Source organism: Aptenodytes forsteri, unplaced genomic scaffold (assembly GCF_000699145.1).
Source record: "Aptenodytes forsteri isolate BGI_AS27 unplaced genomic scaffold, ASM69914v1 Scaffold191, whole genome shotgun sequence".
Lineage (NCBI taxonomy): Eukaryota > Metazoa > Chordata > Aves > Sphenisciformes > Spheniscidae > Aptenodytes > Aptenodytes forsteri.
The window spans coordinates 1,138,415-1,159,981 of NW_008794630.1; positions in this window are offsets into that span (position 1 = coordinate 1,138,415).

Sequence of the window (21,567 nt, forward strand, 5' to 3'; positions counted from 1 at the left end):
GTGTGAGAAGGGTCCTGTGGGGCAGCGGGAGCGCCCGGCGGGGTGAGGGGCGGCGAGGGCCCGGCCTGAGGGCGGCACTCCCGGCGCTGGCCCTACCGCCATCTCCCTCATGTCCTCCCTGCCCTTTAGGAAGCCAGGGGTAGAGAAAACCTTTCGTTAAAATAGTTCTGGCTGTTATATTGTTGTTCTTTTCATACTGAAAGCCGGAGTTGCCGGCTGAGGCAGGCAGCACGGCGTGGCTGGACATAGCCGAGCGAGCCGCAGCCAGGACAGGTCTGGTGCTGGTGTGGGCAATGGCAAGGCCGGGCCGTTACTTGGGGTGCCAGGGGCTTCGTGGGCAGCCTGGTGCCCACCTGTTTCTGCTAGTTGTGGTGTAGCTATAGCCTTGGATGCGACGCTGTCATGGAAATTAGGTGCAAGAAGTTCGTATTTCAGGGGATGAAATCTGCCTGTAGCTTGAGGTCCAATTTCGATAGGTACGTTGTGATAAAAGAGGCTCTTCTGTATACTGGGATTGTGGTTTAATATTGCTATTTCAGGTTAGCTAATACCACTCTCTTTCTTTCAGGGAAGTCTTTTTTATCGAGAAAAGCTTATTCTTCAGTTCTGGGATGCATAGCGTGTTCTCTGTCACATGTAAGTCACTGAGGTATTTTATCCTCCTAAGCACCTCATGCTGTATTTGGACTGACTTGCCAAGGCCTCGGCTTGGCTGAGATCTTTAGGACAGAGATCTTGTCTTCTCTCATGTTTGATTAAATGCAGTACATGATGTTAGCAGCTCAAGTGATCTTGTTTCTCCTGAAAGAGAGAACTCTGTGTGCTGCAACTATACGTATAATATAAAGAAAGTTTGACCAGCATAATGAGATAGATCCGCAGTGTTGCAGAGGAGTAAATAAATGCATTGATGCAGAGGAGTGTAAAGCAAAGCGGAATAAACAGGTCTGCCTACATATTGTTCAAATGTTTTAAGATTCAGTCGTTCACTGCTTTCTGCAGAGAGTGGACTGCTTGGTGCTGGCCCTTTTCATTTTCATCTAGCTTGCTACAAGAAATTAAAATAATTTACACGTGATAAACATTTCCTTTACATTCTCCATCCATACAAATTATAGTAGTGATCAGAGAGGTGTGCAACTGCAAATGGAAGGGGCAATTATCCATACTGCAGGAAGTGGGAGTCAGCTGGATACCAATGAGACTTAGGCTGTCAACACCATGGAGGGACAAAAATGTAGTTAAGAAAGTGTATGCCATTTAGATCAGCAAAATCTGCTTTGTATACTAAACCTCTCCAACCCAAAGATTCACCTTTCATTGATTGCTTTATGTTGTATTTTCCTTCTCAGGAAAGTAATGTTGCAAACAAGCTAGCAAACGCCCAAGCTGAATAAGATCAGTATCTGGAAGAATCTAAGAGGTTAGGCTGACAGTTTTCATGCTCCGGGTTATAAAGAGTGGTGAAGTAGGGCTGGGAGAAACATTACCTTTTCTTTAAAATTCTAATCAAGATATACAGAGAATAGCACAGAATAACTAAGAATAACACAGATCCTCACAGTTCCCACTAAATACCTCCCTGGCAGCTTGATACTTCATTATTTATCATCATCCTTTTTTTTTATGGTAACAGTTGACATTAGGTTATTACTCACCTGGCTGGTATTTGAATTTATTCCCTAGAGGTTAAAGACTTTGTAGTTTCATGTTCTCAGTCCTTTTTAAAATTCATAATTTTAGAGCATGGAAAATATATTGTTCTGTCAAGTTTATTTCTCTGACATTTATTCAGTGGAGAGTGTGATCCTAATGTTAAAGGCTTTTGATTTCAAGCCCAGGACACAGATAATTCTTTTCGCTAGTCTTCCCTAAAACAGGTCATTTTATCACTGTGGTTCCCCTTGTTGGTGACTAGGAAGTTAATACGTTGAACGGCATAATTATTTGAACCAGTATTTGTTTTTAAGGGATTTGTGGGTGATAATAGATGGCTCAACCCAGTTGTGTCAGAAGGTATGAAGATTTCCATCTGCTAATGTCATGGAGTTGGTCCTATATAGAGCCATAAATAATATTGTGTGAGAAGCAGTGACAGGCTTTTACTTCAGCTCATCTCTTTGTCATATGTTATATAAAATTTAAACATAATCGTTGAATTCCTTTGTGTGGGTAAATGGGTTTTGATGCCTCCTTCTATTAAAGTTGTAATATCCCTTTTAACCAGAGGGCTGCATAAGAATTCATACTTTCTAGGTATGTTTCTCAAATAATCATAATCTCACTAATGTTGCCAGCAGAACTAATTGGGCTGTCACAACGAGGTTCAGTACCCAGTTGCAGAATTACAGTGTGAGGCCAATGGAATTGAGCATATTCTGATGGTGGAGAAAGTTAATGTGACTCATTAATGAGATGCTCATAAGCATTATTCTATATGAAAAGGCAGGTAGTTTGAGGTTGTTTTTTTTAAACTGTGGAAATATGAAGGACAAATGCAAGAACTCTTATGAAATTTCAAAGTATTTGTTGACGGTTCAAGATACAATAAAAGTTTTCTTCTTTATCAGCACAGACATTGAAACTACTGCCAAGTAGCACCTAGGCACCATAAATCATTGATGAGGGTGGATAGTTTGAAAATATTACAAAGGAAACGCTCTAGGGCATGCAGCATCTCAGGAAGTCACTGTTTAGGGCCTGCCGTATTTAAAATGGTCATTTCAGTTTCATTAATTCACATCTCTAATTAATGGAAATGGATTGATCTTTGCTTAAAGTTGCTAGAGACTGGCTGGTGTCCATGGCAGATCAGAAGTGTGCATACAAATTAAATGTTAAAAGTGTCCACTGAGTTTCAGACAGAAAAAAATGTAGACCTATATTTGTAGGTAGCTGTTGTTAATTATGCCTCAGTTGGTAGCTGGAAACCACAATTAGCTGCATTTTCACTAGGCTTCATGGTGGAGGAAAGAGGACTAACAATCTTTTGTGAAAAACAGATAAACTGTCTCTTACTATCTTGTCCTTGGTCACAGTAGCATCTCTGCAGGCAGGTACACTTTTGTCTTGGTCAGACTTGGTAACCACCCTGGGGAGAGAAATATCCAGTGAAGATCCTGCTTGTGAAGAGCGTGACAAGTGTCTTTTTATGCCAAGCTTTTGTACAACGTGCTGCTTCTGTGAGTTGCTGGAGAGCGTTGTACGCTTTCCCCAGCGTAACCTGAGGAAAGGTTGTCCTTAGGATGAGACTCAAAACAGAAATGACCACTTGTGATTGCGAAGGAGCCACGGCTGCATTTCCAAGGTTTGGTATTAGCCTCAGTGCATAGGCCAGATTCCAGTTAGCATAACTACGCTCTGCCTTCTTAATTCTGCTTTGCGCTTTCAGCTGGATAAATATTCTTACTCACTGTGTCTCCTAACGTGGTGGTAAATAGCAAACATCGACCTTCCCATGTTTGGGTGCATTTCAATGCAAACTGCATACATAGGTTGCAGATTTCCTTGTGAGTCGTTTCTCCTTACAATAGCAAGAAATTGCAATAACCTTATGGGAAAACATCTGAAAATGCAATAAAGTTCCATTAGCCAGCATTATAAAATACCTATTCATATATGTACATACGTATATATTTCCATTTATATGGAAGCATCCAAACTCCTCACCAGAGACGACATAAAGGCCTGTTGGAGAACAGACACAGCTGTGGGAAGTGCTCTGTCTGAAGAGCAGAGAGGAGACTGACCAGGCATTTGCCAGTAGTTTCTCAGAGGAAGTAAAACTTTATAGTGGAGAAGAGTTAGAGTTAGATCCACTCTTGATTTCTCAAAGTACTTCACTTGGAATTGTCTGTTTGCTGATCCCAAACCTAAGATCGTACAGGATGGGACTGAATCTCTCAGTCACGTCTTTCACAATAGTCTTGATCTTTTCTGTCTGAATAGATTCAGTGCTGCTCACAACAGCAACTTGAGCGTAAGAAGGTTCCAATGCACGATCCTCTTGCTTTCAGAGACACACAAAGGTGTTGTTTTTTAACTCACTCTGCGTCCTTGTATACATGCTTGCATCAGTTCTTTTTAATTTTTCCCCATGCAGCGTTATTGTGGGTGTCTTCAAGGAGATGCTTTAAATAGTTGGGTATTTGAGACCAGTGGTTTATCATTGTGCTTCTGTGGACTACTGCATTCCCTTAGATGGACAGGTGGTTTTTTTTCCCTGAACACGACATTAATTCATATGAAAGAGGAGAACTCAGAAACCCATACAGTAAATGTTTGAGATTTCCTTCATTTTCTTCTCTCCTTTTATTATTTTTGCTTAATGATTTCGCTGTGGACCATCCTGATGACTTCCCAGTGTGTTGCTCCGGGGAGAGCTTTCAAAGGGAAAGGCAAAGTCATCACACACTTTGGACAGATCGACACTACACTTATTAATCAGTTTTCTTCACTAATACGTTGATTCTTTTGGGACTCTTTCAGAATTTACTTCAAACTGTTGAGTTGTTTTGACAGTTCAGAAAATGCCTTAATTCAGAAATTGCAGTTTTTCATATTGACACTCTGTTTAACCCATCATATATCCATCTGTTGTAAAAACACAGTATTTATTCATTCTTCAGCTAGCTTTTGTGATACTACTCATTGCGGTATTGAAGTGTCCTACCCATGCTGTAAGTCATATTAGCAAGGCTCTTTCTGTTTTTCTTCTTCTAATTCTTTATTGGTGGAATATTATTTCTGCTGGAGAAGGTGGAGTGATTTTGTAGTTTGTCCAGAGGACGCTGTTTGGAGATCTTTATAATCTCTTCTGAAGGTGGGTTGCTTTCTGAGAAATCTCGTGGTCCTGGAAGAAGGAACATCAATGTTGCTCTGAGCATTTCCTTACTGGTAAGGAGGTGAGTTGTTTCGGGTGATTGTGTTTTTGGAGAAAGAACTTCTCAATTTTCTGGGACTGTTTGAGAACTTAGAAAATGGACACTAATCTGAAGTTTGGCAACCAGTTTGTGCCACTTACCTGTGTATGTATGTGTGTGGAGATGTTTGAGAACTTTAGTACCCTAGTCTAAGACAGACCTGCTCAATAAATATAGCCTCTATAATCTTAAATAGTGATTTTCATTGTATCGGTTAGGCTATCATATTCTTAACAGTAGCTTACTTGAAACATAGCTGATGTTTCCAACTCCTGTGGGATAGGTAGCTGGAGGCGATCAGACAAACCGCTCAGTGCTTTGTGGAGTGTTCCGCTAGGCTGTGTGTTGAATAATGCTGCAGCTATTAAGTAAATTTATCATTCCCTCCAGTGCGTGTTGGTTATAAAGAAAACACGATTGTAAAATCGTTAACTCTGAAGTCCCACTAATAGAATGGACCTCCACATGTGTCATTTTGGTGGGCTTTTTTTTTTTTGGTCTCCAATTATTACAGGCTGGTAAGAGTTCATATTAGGCCTATAAACATGCATATGCCTAAAATATCCTTAAAAACAAATTAAATATACATATGGGAACACATTTTGCACTGACTCATCATATAATTTTGAAGAACGTTCAAAACATTAAATACTGTCAAAAGACATGTAAAATAAGTATTGGTGCTGCCACACTATAGGTGGGAAATGAAAGGCATAAAGAGTAAATGGCTCCTCGAAGGTCAGACAAATGACAGCTGAGATTCCTGGATTCTAATCACAGCGCTTCCTGCTGTGACAAGATGCATCCTCTTATTCATTATCTTTTTCATTATTAGCCTTTGATAATGAAAAGTTGTCTAATTGGTTATGTTATCATTTGGAGCGAATCACCGTATCACGGCATTCTCAAGTATGTACGAGATCAGAACTTAAAAAGTCCTATGCTTTTTTCCCAAGTTTAGTAAGCTCACTGATGGATATTTATGAAATAATTATGCGCCTTTTGAGTTGCTGAACCACCTACAGAGGGAGAAGATAGACAGTAGGAAGCTGACATTGAGTTTGGCAGACAGGTTAAATGATGACGTGCACAGGGGATTTCCAGTGTCTGCGTAATAAAGAGGATTTTCAACATAAAGAGTATCTCACAAGTACTGTCAAATGCAGTTAATGTCTCATTATGTGAACTAGGGAGATTTATTCTCTCTCTGTTTTAGAAGCTTGAGCATAGGCAGACCATAATCCTTTCCGTTTGAGATCATATTGATCTTGCTGTCAGAATTTGGGGATGGAGGGCTCTTGATAATGAAAAAGGAAGGGAAAAGCAAAAATAGTGTCTTTGGTTTTGATGCAGTCATCTGAGGGCTCCATGTCCACTTGGGATTGTGGAGGAAGATTAGTCTGATTCCTTTTGACTCCATACATAGGCATGAACCAGATTTCCAGATCTGCGTGTTCCCAACCTTCCTCTCAGTGAGAGTCGCTAGCCCAGATCTAGCTACCACAGGTGCCTGTGAACCTTCTTGCACTGCTGAGCTTCTTTCAGGCAGCTTGAATATCAGAAATACACTAAGCTGACGGACTTGGCTCAGCCCTGATATGTACTCTAGAGTAAATCATTCTACCCCATACCAGTAGACCAAGTCTCCAGCAGAAAATGAACTTGATGATCTGATTCTAATTAGTTTCTTGATTTAATGGCAGTAATTTTACTTTCACGACGGTAGTCATTGCCCCAGCTAGCAGGAATAATAGAATTGGTTTCCTTAAAGGCCCATTTGCGATGCATCCTCTGTTGAATCTTAAGCAATAACAAGCAGAAGCCTATAGTTATTTCAAAATTATGGTATTTATATGGTTAAAAGTGTCAGGCTATCTTGCCTGAGATTGGTGACTGGGAATTGCCAGTATAAGAAAATGAATACTCATAACGTTAAATTATAGTTTGGATTGATTCCATTTCATTCTAAGATGATCTTCTTTTTCTTTCATTGCTGATTTAAACACCTGGAAGTTAAAGTCCTCATACAATTAAAAACAGGCAAACAGAATCTTTAAGGAAATTAAACAGCATGGGATGTGATGTGTTTACACCAGAAAAAACCCAGAATGACTCCACAGAAGATAATTAAAAGCAACTGAAACAAATGGACTGATCTCTTTAATAACCTAATGGGCAAAGTATCATTAAAGTATCATTCTATTTCGGTTACCTCAACTCCATATGCATTCAAAAATTATACTTAAGCTGGAGAGCTATAAAAACTTGTAGCCTTAGTTATTTTCCCTTTAAACTTCTAAGAATTTAGCTCTCCACAGCTAAGTTAGAATTGGATTAGGTATCTTCACATTGCAGTGAGTTCTGAATTGTGGACTTGAGAGCCTGGCAATCTTTGCTTGAAAATCCCATCCTGCTAGCAAATGAATCTCCTGAATCACTGTAACCCTCTGTTCATTATCAAAATACTCATGAAGGAAGAGAGTGGGGCTACCTGTCAGGACTGTGGAACAGGTTAGATACATGGAAGGGAAGTCAGGGCGTATCAAGTCTGAATAGGTATGGTGGAAAAAGTGTTTAACTTGGTTTGGTGGAAGGCAGTTTTTTGTCCCCCTGTGATTTGCACAATCTGTAGATGGATTCAGCTGGGGAAGGCTACCTACCTGGAAGAACTGAAGGTTTTGGCTCGTCTGTCAGCTCCTTGTCAAGCTTTATTCCCTTTGTTAAGAATATATCTACATCCGCCCTTCCTTTGTCCTGTATTAATGGAATTTTCCATTATTATTTCTTGCACCTATTTACTTTCATAAATTCTTCAAACCAAGGAACACTTATAGCTATGAGGCCCCGAGCTTTCAAATTCTTCATTCATAGAACACCTGCTGACTCCTATGGTAGCTCAACTTCAAAGACTCTGCTAGATTGTTCCTGAATTTTGAAAAGTAACATACATTTATAGTCCTCTCTCAGTTATGAATAATAATACAGACTCTGATCCGCTGCATACTTATTTATGTATTAAGCTGTGTGCATGTATATAGTCCCTTGAGAATTGTTTATGAAATAAGGGCCACATTCATCCAATATTGTATTTTGTGTGTTTATCATTAAATATTTAAAGCAAAATAATTGTAAAGAATGGATGGAAGATGCAATTTGAATGGAGGTTGTGATGAAAATATGTAAACTGGGAGAAGTGTTACACTGGAATGTGCTGCTGGTTTTAATCAAAAATTGAAGTGTAAAGATGTATTTTTATTTTATCAGGAATTTCTACTCAAATGTTATGAAAGATTCACAAATTCTGAACATGTTTAGATCATGTACGGCCATAGATATACATAATTTGTAAGAGTGAAGAGATTTTCTTTTTGCGATGTGCTGTTGTATCTGGCTAAAGTGTCTCTAACAATGTATTACTCTAAAGTGCAGATCAGAAAAACAACAAAGAACAAATCATAGTCAGAGCAGAGACTAAGATATTAAAACCATAATTCAGCCACAAAGTTGACAGAGTAAGATGAGACAGTGAAACTGTGGCACCATTAGCATGTAACAGAAGCTGTTATGGGTGTTTAAATGTGCTCTGCCTGAATAAAATTGCTTGTCCTTACAACAGGGTCTTTATTAGCATTTTGGTCCTTCACAGCATCAGGGAACATTAAACACAAGAGCAGGCTTGTGTCTAAAAACAAAAACCGTCTGGTGAGGTGACCTTGATCTAGGCTGATATAATCCCAGGAGTTACAGGGGCTTTATTAAAAACTTAAAAGCTAGGCTGTTATTTAAACTTTATTCTCTCCCCTCCCCAAATAAATGAAATATTGACAAAATCTCCTTAGCTGGCTGGTGTGATGTGCCAGCTGAAGTGTATCTATATCACTGGCTGCCTTCCTGGCAGAGGCCAAGCTTGCCTATGGATCTGTCGTCTGATCTAGTTGGCATTGCCCAGTCAAGGACAGGCTGAAGCTGTTTTCCACCTGGACTGTTTTGCAGTGGTCATGCATGTGTTCATAACATGAGATATCAACATGAGATATCAAGGTGGGGATTGGTGTCATTAGATGGGTAGTGCCAAAACTAACATTACGATGTTGGCCATAGTCTCTCAATACAGACTGAGCACAGACTAGATCCTTGGAAGTATTAATTTTGAATAGATAAGGGTGTTAAACCTCAAGCTTAACATTCAAGCAATGTCTCCTACAAGAGAGTGTTTGGCAAATTTTGCAAAAGCAGGGGAAGGGACTGCCTCCATAGTTTAGAAAGTCCCTATTTCCTCCATAGATTGTAAAACATGAGCTCCTGTTAGGTTGGAATATTACTGTTTATGAACAAAACTTAAGGATTAGTATCCCAAGTATTTTGGGATTTGAGAGCATCTTTCTGTACTGTGCTGACCATGAAGTTCTCTTAGAACTTCTCAATAACTTGGCTGAAGTTTTCAGCTCCTTCAGATTTTACCTGTATAGCAGGCAGTGGCAGGTAACTTTAATGAAGAGACATATCAAAACCTTGCTTAGGTGCAGGTAGAGTTCCTCAACCTCTGTCTTGGCTTCCTTTGCTTCTACTTTGTTAAATTATCTGTCAACTTGGAATACAGTTCTGTTTTTATGCTGGCCAATCTCAGATAAGTTTTTGTTACCCTTTTAGTAATGTTTCTCAGCTCTTCGCAGTCATCTCTTTTCATAGTGAATAGAAGCCACAGCAGTGTTTCTTGCTATTACAACATTGCGTGTATCTTAGGCTAACTTTAGGCTCTGTAGAGGAAGAAAAGGAAGTGGGAAAGTTATAGTACCAAAATGTGTAGAGGTAGTTGTTTTGGATTGGATTATTAATCTCCTAAAGCAATTTGCCATTTCCTTTTAATACCAGTCTGCATTGAAGATCAGATAGCACTTGCACTTTAAAACGATGAGTATCAGAGACAGGCCTATAACAAAATAAAAATATGAGAAAAAATGGAAAATAAAACTGTCAGGAGAGCTTTAAACTTGGGATACTGATTGCAAAATAAGTGCAGGAGGAAAGAAGTCATGTCAGGCTATGCTAGACTACATGAGCCGGTCTTTGGGCTAAAAAAGGCAACTGACTTATGTCTTAGAGCCAGTGGGAGCATAAGTAGATTAATGTAGTAGTGCAAGGTCTTGAATCGTAGCACATCCAAAGTGACCTGATTTACAGAGCTATGGATTGTGCTAGGGAGATGAAGTGAATTTTCCCAGTTCAAGAAAAGTCAGTAACAGAATATGATTTACAATGCTGCCCGCTATGCTCCTCATCCTGTCCTCTGCTGACAGGACGTCTCTCCATCTTCTATGATTTCTCTCTGTGTACATGAGAAATTCCATGTTTGAGGATGTTTGAAAGCCAGAATCAGTTCTGATCTGTCTTTTTCAGCATGATAAAGTAAAACCCCAGATCTAAAAAAACCCATATTTTGTCATATCCAAATTTTAATGCTGACTTGAATCCATGTGTATTTATTAACTACAACATATTAACAATTGTTTAATTGTAAGCATCCCTTCTACTGTTGATGCTTTCCTAGTGTGAAGGGGGCATCAGAGAGTGCTTCCGAAGCCTTAAGCGTACTGCTTCCCAACCAAGAGCATTAAAGTTTGTTACATAAAAAGCTATTGTTGTGCCTTCTCTCCATGCTTCATCTCTGCCTGTCTGTAGATGGATGTTCAAAAGAGTTGGTGGGTAATTGTACTCAATCAACTATGCATTTAAGACTTCAATTGCTTCTTTTAGGTAGAGCCCCCTCATTCTGTACTTCACAGTCACTGAAAAACCACCGAGAACTGAAAATGTAAAATTTAGTCCTTGAAAATGTGCTTTGCAGTCATAGTTAACTATCTTATTGTCCAAATCTTTGTAATCGTTTCAAATTGCAGAAGAAGAAACGGTGGAGTTATGAGTGTAATTTAGCAAAAAGATAACAAAGCATTAGGCGTGGAGCTGGCCATTGACCTGTGTGTACTGCAACTTCAACATCCAACAACAAAAGAAAAGTGGTCGGGATAAAGGTTAAATATAAGGTGCCTTTGGTGAAGTAATCCAATTTACATTAAATCGTTCAGGTTTAGTCCAAGCCACGTTACCTCACATTTGGGTAGGCACACACAGAAAGCTGGAGCTTACCTCTAGCCCAGCTGAAAGGTGGCAACTTGCTAAACTACTGTAACTTGGTGGTGTTCCTGAGCCTGCTGTAATTTTGACCAAGCCTCTCATCATAGATGCTGAGACCTTGCTTAAAATAATCTGTGTTGAGACCCTGCCACTGATTACACAGGCAAACTGTGCAGCGGAGAGTGTTGAGACCCAGCCACACAGGCAAACTGTGCAGCAAATGAGCATCGTATGGAGCATCACGTGTTAGATGCCTAGTTGCATCCTGCCTGGAGCAGCAACACTGAGCAATGACACTGTTCGGTGACGTGAAGTGGGGAAAGCAGTACCCCTGTGTCTTCTGCCCTAGCAGCCCCTTTGCCTTCCCACCCACCTTTCCATATGTCAGAGGTCTTTGTGTTTGTCATCTACTCTGAATCAAGCTTCTCCCTAAACCACCAAGTTACCCTCTTCTGACCGAAGTTGCCACTGGCAACAGTAGCCTCTACAAACTGCAATGAATTTTATATTTGCTGTAGTTCTTCCAAAGAAGCTTTGTCTTGACAGAAGAAACTGAAGCACAAGCAATGCTGTTAGCCATGTGAAACTGAGTCTGCCTCTGTTTTTTTATGGATGTATCATAATGCTGTGAGGGTTCTGTTCAGCCACCTGAAAATGTTCAGCAAGATCAGCTTCAACATTTGGTTTCTCTCTCTGATTCATTAAAGAAGAAAACCTACCCTGGCTCACTGGGATGGCTGATGCTGTTTGGATGATGACAGCCTGCAGGCATGAGATGCTCCAGAGCATTGGTATCATGATGACATGTGGGGGATTGTGTTAGTATTCAGAGTGATTTTTATTTATTTACCAGTACCACATAAGAAGGTGAGGGTATTTATTGTATTAGTTGTGCTTGCCACAAACAAAGAATTCTACGCTCATTGTGATAAACCTGAAGCGATCTTTTTAAATGATGGACTGGACCTGCATTTAGGAGGGGGAGAATCCATTGTAAGCTTTTTAATTGTTCAGGCATTGAAGAGAGACAAAAAAGGTTGCTATTCATTATGGTGGTTATGTTTTACAGCACATAGTTGCTTTCTTTGGTTCGGATTTTTCATCCTGATGATATAAGCTTCCTTTTTAAGCAAAATTTCTCTCTAACCCAACATAACCCCTTGGGAGATTTCAGCCCCTTGGCTGGTTGATAATGTGATTGCAGATGTTTTGTTTTTTTAAACAGATTATTAAGGTGGCTGAATGTCATCTTGAGATTTAGAAGTTATTAAGAAGAATGATCCTCCAGAACAGCGAGGAGAAGAATAGTAGAATAACCACTGCGAGTTAGAGTTATGAGGTTAAGATAAAATAACAAGTATTTGCAATTACGTGGCTGGAGGCTCTTGAGAGATCTCATTGCAGATGTTTTGCTTTTTTAAACAGATTATTAAGGTGGCTGAATGTCATCTTGAGATTTAGAAGTTGTTATTAAGACTTATGTTCCTGCAGATCTGGGATGGGAATTTTAGTTTAATCACTGCGAGTTAGAGTTATGAGGTTAAGATAAAATAACAAGTATTTGCAATTACGTGGCTGGAGGCTCTTGAGAGATCTAAAATTCACCTCAGACTATTATTCGGTAAACATGCTTTCCACTTCCTAACTTGCCTTGCAGGATCCTTCTCTAAAGGAACTCGGGTGCTTTAACAGCGCTTTGCTGGCCCCAAGAGAGCTGATCATTTATGCAGACGTGAGGGGGGATCTGTGTAACCTTTCCAGGCCCTGCTCAGCAGTGTAGGTTTCAGGAATAATCTCATCTTTGGGATGAAATTTTTCCAGGCAATCTTCCTCATTTTTTCCTCCTTTCCTCACCCACATGACGTAATGGTTGGAACAGGGGTTCTGTTGTATAGAACTGGCAAGATCAGGTTCTGTGTATCTTGTCACTATGCTGTGAGTGACATACTAGCGGTTGTTCTTGTGATGTCTGAACAAGTTCGTATCCTATTGTGGAGAGAGCCAAGAAATGCAGAGCCACTCCAAATCTTCACAATGGAAGATTTTCAGGAGCTTTTACCAAGGGATTTAAAATTATTTTACTTTCAAATGATAATAAGTTAAATTTCCTGACAGTATTTATGGATGGTCATTTGCCTGAATGGGGTGTAGATGCAGAAAAAAATAGCTTGCCCAGAGCCACTTAGATAGTAGTAGACAGAAGTAGAAACTAGATTGTCAAACTTCATTTTGGCATTTGCTCCTGTTGCACTATGCAAATAAAGAACATGTTGTTTACATATGATGAGGAGGGAGATCTGTCAAATTAGGTTGCCTGAAAAGTGATTTAATTTAGAGTGCACACAAGGAGGTGATACTCGGGCTAGTAGGTAACGCGTGGGAGCCCACAGCTGTGGTATTCCCTGCTTCCCTTCCTCTCCAGAGCTGTCCCCGCTCAGCATGTCATTCTGCTCGTAGCAGAGCTTGCTACTGCTGGGCTGTATTCTTTTCTCATGGAACCTGTGGTAGATTTCTCCCGTTTTCATTTCCGTTCACTGTAATATGGCTGACAGAGCTGATGATTGGTTTTGTCTCTTTCCTTTTGGTATATGGAAGGATGCTCTAACTGGTAAATTAGATTACACCTGAGCAGAATTATAAATGTTTAAAAAGCACTTGGAGAATGACTGCCCCCACATCTGGAATTAACACCTCTAGAGATCAAGTATGTAAGCAACACCCTCACCCTCAATAAAATTCAAGGCCATTTTCTTTGCATAACAACAGGGAAAGTTAAGACCGCTCCCTGCTGACCAGTGGAAAAAGAGATAGACCTATAGCTACATTTCTTATGTCTGGGAAGGAGCGATGAGCACCATGTATTCTTCAGGTTGGAAGCTCTGTAGGTTGGGAGCTCTATAATTCTATTAGCATTTTAGATGAACTCTGGAGCTTTTACAGATTTGCATTCCTGCATGCACACACTTGCACATAAATGCTAAAATACCTTCTATTTTCAGCACCAGAGAGCTAACCTCCAGTAAGCAAAGCACTAGGGAACAGAGGCACCACTTAGAATAGATTAAATTCCAGCCACAAAGAAACATCATTTGGATTTTTCTTGCAGGAGACACTATGCTCTGTTTCTTCAAACCCCAGAGTATGAATAAAACTTAAATTATTGAGGCAAATAGCTTAGGGAGTTATAAATAAGGATTAGACAATTATATGAATAAGAATAGGTAGGATAAAAAAGAAGGGCTATCAAGTTGCCTGCATCTGCTTATAAATTCATCACCAGTATACAAGTAAGGTAAAAATCCCATAAGCATTGCCATTAGGGAGAAGATCTCTGCATGAGCAGCGCTAGCTCTTGCAGCAGTGACTTTGGGTCTAGGTTGCTAACTAGAGAAGTTTTAAAGAGACCTTGTTTTTCAGGAGGTGGTTGTTTTGCTCTTTCTGACACCCAGGTTTCTTTATTATGTGAAAAGATGATGCCTTAAATAGCTAAACGCTTTTGAATACCTGTTTTCTATGAAACAAGAAGTATATTGCTAATCACCTGGGACTGATCTGAGCTCAGAATAGATTGTTCTTACTTTTACGTTTCAAGTTCTGCCTAATATATATAGTAATTATTCCCTAGTACCAGAGGGAAAGGGAACCTGGACCCCTTCAGTCTTAGCACTGTACGAGTGTTACATGTGCTACAAAATCTGGAGGAAGAATTTAATCTTTAGGTTTATCTTTAGGCTTACCCTAAGTGCCTAACTTAGTGAAATATCAGGCTACTCTTCTGAGGTGGGCAAAGGGTATGCAAATCTCCGAGGGCTACTCACGGTAAAAGCATGACTTGGATGTCTTAGATCACCTTCTAGAGGTTTCTCTGTCTTTGCACTGACTCTAGAGAGAACCAAAGCAGACTGAATATCCAACTGAAGCCGTAGTTCATCAATGCACAGGCTTTGTTGGCTCTGCCTGCTTCTCTCATGCTTAACTGCTTCTTCCCAGCTCTGCTCTACCTCTCCAGCTCTTTTTGGGACCATGCCAGAATATGTCTCGGTGTCTTTTTAGGATGTTGCCCAAATATGCCTGGCGTCACACGATTCTGTTTTCCTCTTCAAAATGACAGCTTATATTGAAACAAATTTGTAGCTTTCTGGACACTTCGCAGATGTCAGCAGTGTGTCCACTGAGGCTAGTCAGATCCTTATAATGCAAAAATAGTCTCTTTCTTCCTAAAATGGGGATACTTCTCCAATAAACGGGATATATTTCTATTAGATTATGTCATTACAGGATTCATGACACAGATGAACAATTTTGATTCTTTCCAGTAGAAAGAAGCAATGCACATACACACTCAAGTAAGAATGACATTGTTCCCTCCATGTTTTGTGAAATGACAGTTACTGAGAGGATAAACCCAGAAGAATGGCTCTAGATAAATCTTTATCTAAATTATCAACAAAGAGTTTCTCTCTCACTCTTTCTCTCATTTCACAGAGCATTGACCAATATTCCCATGCAACCATCTTTTAATAGAAAAGAAAGATTTCTTCTTAGGCAAAGGGAAAATAAATGAAAAGATTATTTGCTTGGACAGATCATCTGGAGCAGAGAAATCAGTTGGGATTGTTTATTCAGCAGAAGAAACAGGGGAACTGATGACAAAAAATTACTTATAATCCAGGAGACATGCCACACCCTGTTTGGCAAAACGCTTTTCGTACATACAGGACCTCTGCTTATATTTTTTGTGGTTGTGATACTGAAATAAATGTGTTTTCCTTTATAATAGCCAACTCTGTTGTTATCATCTAGGGAAACTTCTGCGTATATCAGGGTTGCTGGATGGGTATCTTTGCTCCTGAATTCTTCTGTGATTGAAACTGAGTAATCATGTATGATTTATCTCTGAATACTAGATGCCAAGTATCTAATTGATTAGTGCATCTTGTAGCAGTGAGACTGCCTTTCACCAGCTGCGGGGTACCTGTGACAGGTACTGCTGGAATTTTCCCTTTCCTTTAAAATCTTTTTGGCACTCCTCATCACAACAAGCTGTTGTGACTGGTTAGCTCAGCAATGCATTGACATTTTTCTCCAGAACAAGCTTAGAGGAAAAGTGCAATAAATGGTTAAATGAAATCATTTCTAGCAGCACCTGTAGAAATGATCACTGAGTATATAGGGAATTTCCACGCACGAGCTGTGATCAGCCCCAGATGAGGTCTACAGAAGGCGCTCTACAGTCTTCTGTGATAGCTACTGTAAATATAGCCACATAAAACCAGCAGTCCATATTATGAGGCAGACACTGATGTGATCTTACTGCTATCTACATCCCCATCATTTTGCAAATGAGAGGATAGTTCCATATAATCTACCTTCAATTTTACCATGACGTCCTTCAACATTGTATCTGAGCAGAAATGAATCATTTCGTTCTCCATTGTAGTTAAGCCCCTTCCCGGGTTGGACTAGGGTGACATTAAAAAAGAATTTTAAACAAAAACATGCCACATACTGTTCGGGCAGGAAGGAGACAGATGCAGAACAGTGAACAAGTGGGTATAGAGGCAGACTGTCTCTAGTTGACATTTGCCTACGACACTGAGATTCAAATTCTTCTGGAAAGTTCTGTGACTTCTTTAAAGGGAGTTTTATAGGATCTGGTTTTGCATTTTGTTCTGTGTTGGGTCATTAAGCCACTGAATATCTTTTGTTGGCCTCCAGGAGCTACAGGCTGGAACCTGGCTGCAGTGCTTTGTAGTTCAATAATAGAAGATAATTTTCAAATGCTTTTATTTCAAAGTGTATTTCTACAAAACAAGTGGGTGCATACATTTTTAAGTGATACAGGGCTTTTCACTTGGGCATAAAGTTGAAATTGCAGCATCGTTGACTCTTTTGAAATTGGTGGGATATCCAGAAGGGTAAAGGGAGATGTGTCCAGTCCAGTAACTAGAAAAAACAGTGAGGGAGCAGGGCTGCCCCTCTTCACTGCTGTTTCAGAGAGACCACGCAGGTAGAGTGGGAGGGGAACCAGGTTGGAGAAGCAAGAGGAGTGGAGGCAAAACCTCAGAGATGTCATCCAGCAGAGACCAGTAATCCCCTGGGGTGGATAAAGAAATCCAAAGGACATAAGACTAGTATCACAGTGCAGTAATACAGTTATTTAGTATTTCTGGTATTATCTAGTATGCCAAAGATTTAGAATTGCAAGAACTTCTTGCAACAATATCTGCATACAGCAGATCATGTTATCCTGCGATTTTAGAACTATCTTAGCAAGAGGTACGCATGTCATTCGTGGGTAGCTGAAGAGCTAGTCTGAACTGAGAAGTGAGTCTGTTATCTTCAGTGAAAAACATGTAGTCATCAGGAACAACAAAAAATTTGTAATGAGTTGCATACAGGAAACTAATTGGTAGTGAATTTTGTAATCCCTGGCTGAATTAGGTTGTCTTCATGCAGGCACAGAAAAGTGTAACTTTTCCCTGAATTAATATTTTCACCAATTCATCTGTTTTTATGCATAACATTTCTTTAACAAGGGATTGTTTGCTATAGTTTCCTGTTTATGCAGGGAAAAAATTGCCTCTGCATGAAGTACTATCCTGATTGATTTAATTGTTAAAGAAGTCCCAAGGATGTTGTCCATCCACCACCACCTTTCTGAAGTACTGCTCTAAGTTACATAGCTGATGATAGTTTGTATTGCAACTGTTTTGTTGCCAGGTCTTAATTTTGTTAGGTTATTTTGGTTTGACTTGGCTTTGTAAAAAACATGACAAATGAATTGTATCCACTTGAATGTGCTGTCTCACAGCCAGGATGCAATTTTATGTTAACTTCATTATTGCAGCAGTCAGTCTGAAGGCCAAAGCACACTGACCTACAGCATATAAAACATTAATAGAACATTTAATTCATGTATTTGAGATAAACTCTGAGATAAACCTAAAATTAATATTACGATTAATTTGGGTGAGTGCATATGTTTGTGCTTGCAACCACATCTGTTCTCTTCTGGAGGGAATCAAACGCATCCATCTGTTTATTGTAATAGTTTCTAGTCTGTGTATATGGAGTCTCTTTTATATCGAATGTCAGGGCCTGTTTTTGTAAGCCAAGTGGTTCAGAGAATGAGATCTGAAGACCCATGGAATTCCAGGAGCTATACTAAGCAGTATATATGCATACTGTCATTTCAAAACTAATTTGGATATCTTGAAAACCATACCTTAATTTGAATGATAGAGAAAGAGGAGATTTAAGAAGAGAATGCTGTAATCTGTAAAAAACCTACTGCTTGGCATAGCAAATGCTGCCTGTTGTGTGACAGGAGAGATGCTGCACAGCCTGCTCCTCCCTTTCCCCTTGACAGCTGCCTCCAGAGTGCCTTGTCTGTTCCTCAATATATATGGGTACATTTCTTCAAGCAATAATACCCTATTTCCACTTCTCCTATGTAAATTATAGTCTGCAAGGTGGCACAAGTTCATTACATTCGTGAATTTTATCAATAGAAAGTTCATTAAAAAAGTAAAGCACCTGGATCACTGAGTTACAGCTTGTTAAAAAGCCCAACTTCTGAAAGGTCCTAGATAAATCATTCGCCATCTTTGTCAGCTGGCAGAGATTCAACTAGCATTTCATTAGAGATTCCATCTCCAAACTAACACAGAAAGTTCGTAAGGCGGCCACTTCTTATGTATGAACCCCATAGAGATGCTCTTCTCCTCCGCTGTTTGAGTTCAACAGACCTGTTTTGCTCTACCGTATGTTACTAATGCTCTGACTCCCTTGACTGCTGATGCTGAATCGATGCCTCCCAGCACATCACCGAGAGATACCGTGATAGGTGAGATGATGTCTTTAAAAACGGACAGTTGAAAGTGCCTGAACACTCACGCTCACGTTAGAGATCCTGTTACACTTGTTTCCATACAGCCCTCCAGAATGACCATATCTGTCCTCTGAACTGCGTATCTGTTAAGAATTCAATCATCAGTCCTCAAAAGACTTTATTATTAATGTAAAAATCCTGCTCTGGTTAGAGCCAAGTTCTTTGGTAGGATTATCGCTCTCTGTCTGGCCTCACTAATAGAAAATATCAGTGGGGCTCCATCAAATTTCACCACAGATAAGCAGTGGGTTGTGATGTGTTGGGTGGTATGGATCCCTTATCTAAGTGCTACATGATCTAGAGTGAAAACGTCTGAAGAAACTGTCAGAAATTAGGGTCTCGGCAGAAATAGCTCTTTTAGTGAAAGTGAAGCATAAATGTATTAAGTTGGGCAAGAGAATTCCTCAAGGTGTTCTACTGAAGGTCTCGTGGGTTAAAGGCCCGCTTACAAAGCACGGTCATGTGTGCAGTCTTGCATTTATTTTTTTCTGCCCAGGGCAATGTTAGTTTGTAAGTCATCCATGCTGTTTGAGCCACAGCATTTTCGCTTTCCGAAATCTGATCATCGCTCCTTAGCGAGTGCAGAAGGAAAACAAACTCCCACAAGTTCAGATTCTCCTACTCACTGTATGAGTCTCTTACACAATTGATTCAGTTAATCCCCTGCAGAAACTCTTCGCCATTGGAAAAGCTTGAGTGGAAGCTCTGAGGTTTCATGAATTCCAGCTGTGACTGTTGCCACTGCATACCAGATTGGAAATTAAATTTGTTTTGATTACAGTACTTGCAAAAGTTCTCATGGTGATCAGGTTTATTCTTGCTGAAATCAACAATGTAGTTTGTAAAGAATCATTCAAGGTTTCACTTGCAGGGCACACATTTATTTGATAGCTTAAGCCTGTAGTTCTATGAAGTGGTGAATCTGTTTTTTGGCACTTTGTACCAGATCAAAAGCTCCGATGACACGTGGAACAAAGCATTGAACTAGTGTAAACTGTTTGGTTCAAGTCTGTTAAAAAAAGATGTGTAATAACTTTGTCTCAGCAGATTTTATGACAGGTATCATTTATTATCAGGTATCATTTATCTTTACAGACCTGGCAGAAAGCAAACAGAAACCACAAAGGCTGCATAAACACCATAGTGTACGCTCTGGCTAGTTAGATAAAAAAAGTGATCGTATTGTCCTGCCTAATTCAATCAAATTTATACTGCCAGATTACCTAGTACTTCGTGTATCTGACCTTAAAGTTGAACCACAGCCTCCATGACTAGGTAATATTGTCTGAATAAAGGAAATGTTGCCAGGAACTACGATTAAGGACCATTCAAGGCCAAGTTTCATAAGCAATATCAGATTTGGGAGGCCCTGGAACACCCCCTTTGAGACATCTGCAGGCTGACTTGCAGAAGCACAGAACACCTTCTGCTCCCATTTGCTCCTGCTGTCACTATGGGTCTTCAGCGCATCTGAAATTTAGTTGGTGATTTTTCAAGTTGGACACCCCAAAATCAAAAGCCTCAAATATTAGTGGACTACTCTAGAAGAATTAGGCCTTAATCTCTCTGTTTTGATCTCCCTGTCTGTTAAACTAGTAATATAAATACTGTGGGCAAGTTAACAGTTGTAACTGCAGTTACTGCCGTTTCCCCCCACATAGAAGATTTGTCTCTCCCACCTTGCTACCTGTTTTCATGAAACTTCTCTGACAGGCATAATTACGCAGCGTTGTGATCTGTTTCTCTGTGCCAAGTATAGAAGATGGGCATTGAGCGAGGAAGAGGACAGAGATCTTTTCATTGGAGAGGAGCCATTAAGGTCTTGGCTGGACTCATTGAAGTGAGCTGATGAGCAGGTGCAGCAGTGGTTCATGCTCTGGCATAAGAGAAAATCCGGCCGTGTAAGCCCTAAGAACATTGGATTCCTTTTACAGCACTTCTGTATCATAAGTATTGGCAGCTGCCTTTATTGGTACTCGCAAAGAATTCTGCTCACCTTGCTATTCAGAAGATCTTTGCAGCCTGCTGTATTTCTTGGAGGACTCTGATGCATATTCTTCCATACACCACTTCTTGCTCTCTCACCTTCCTTCCTTTTCATCATTGCAGTTGCATGGCAGAAGTGAAAGATGTATCTTCAGGTAAAAGATGAATTTGATAGTGAGAGAATGTGAATGAAATACACAGAGAAATTAAGAAAACGTCGTTTAACACAGTTAATTGAAAACTGTTCCTAAAACCATCCCCAAAGCAGAAAATGTTTTTGCTTTTATCTACAGATTATTTTTAAAAGACACAGAAATAAATGTAGCAGGTTCATTTTTATATCTGTGAGGCAAGGAGATTTCACTGGAAATAACATGAGTTGGTTTCTAAATCAGTCTTTCCTTTTATCTTCATTTGTCTCCAAGCCTCTGATATGACAGGATCACAGCAGCGGGAGATGGAAAGATTTTGGAATAGTATTTTTAATGATTAGGCTAAGAGCTTATGCAAAGAGCCTCACATTCTTCCAGTGGAAATGTGTATGTAGTTTTTACATAATAGCCAGCTCAAGATCCTTGCTGAAATGTGATAGTCAAATTCAGGAGATGAGGGAACAGAAAGAAAGAAAAAACT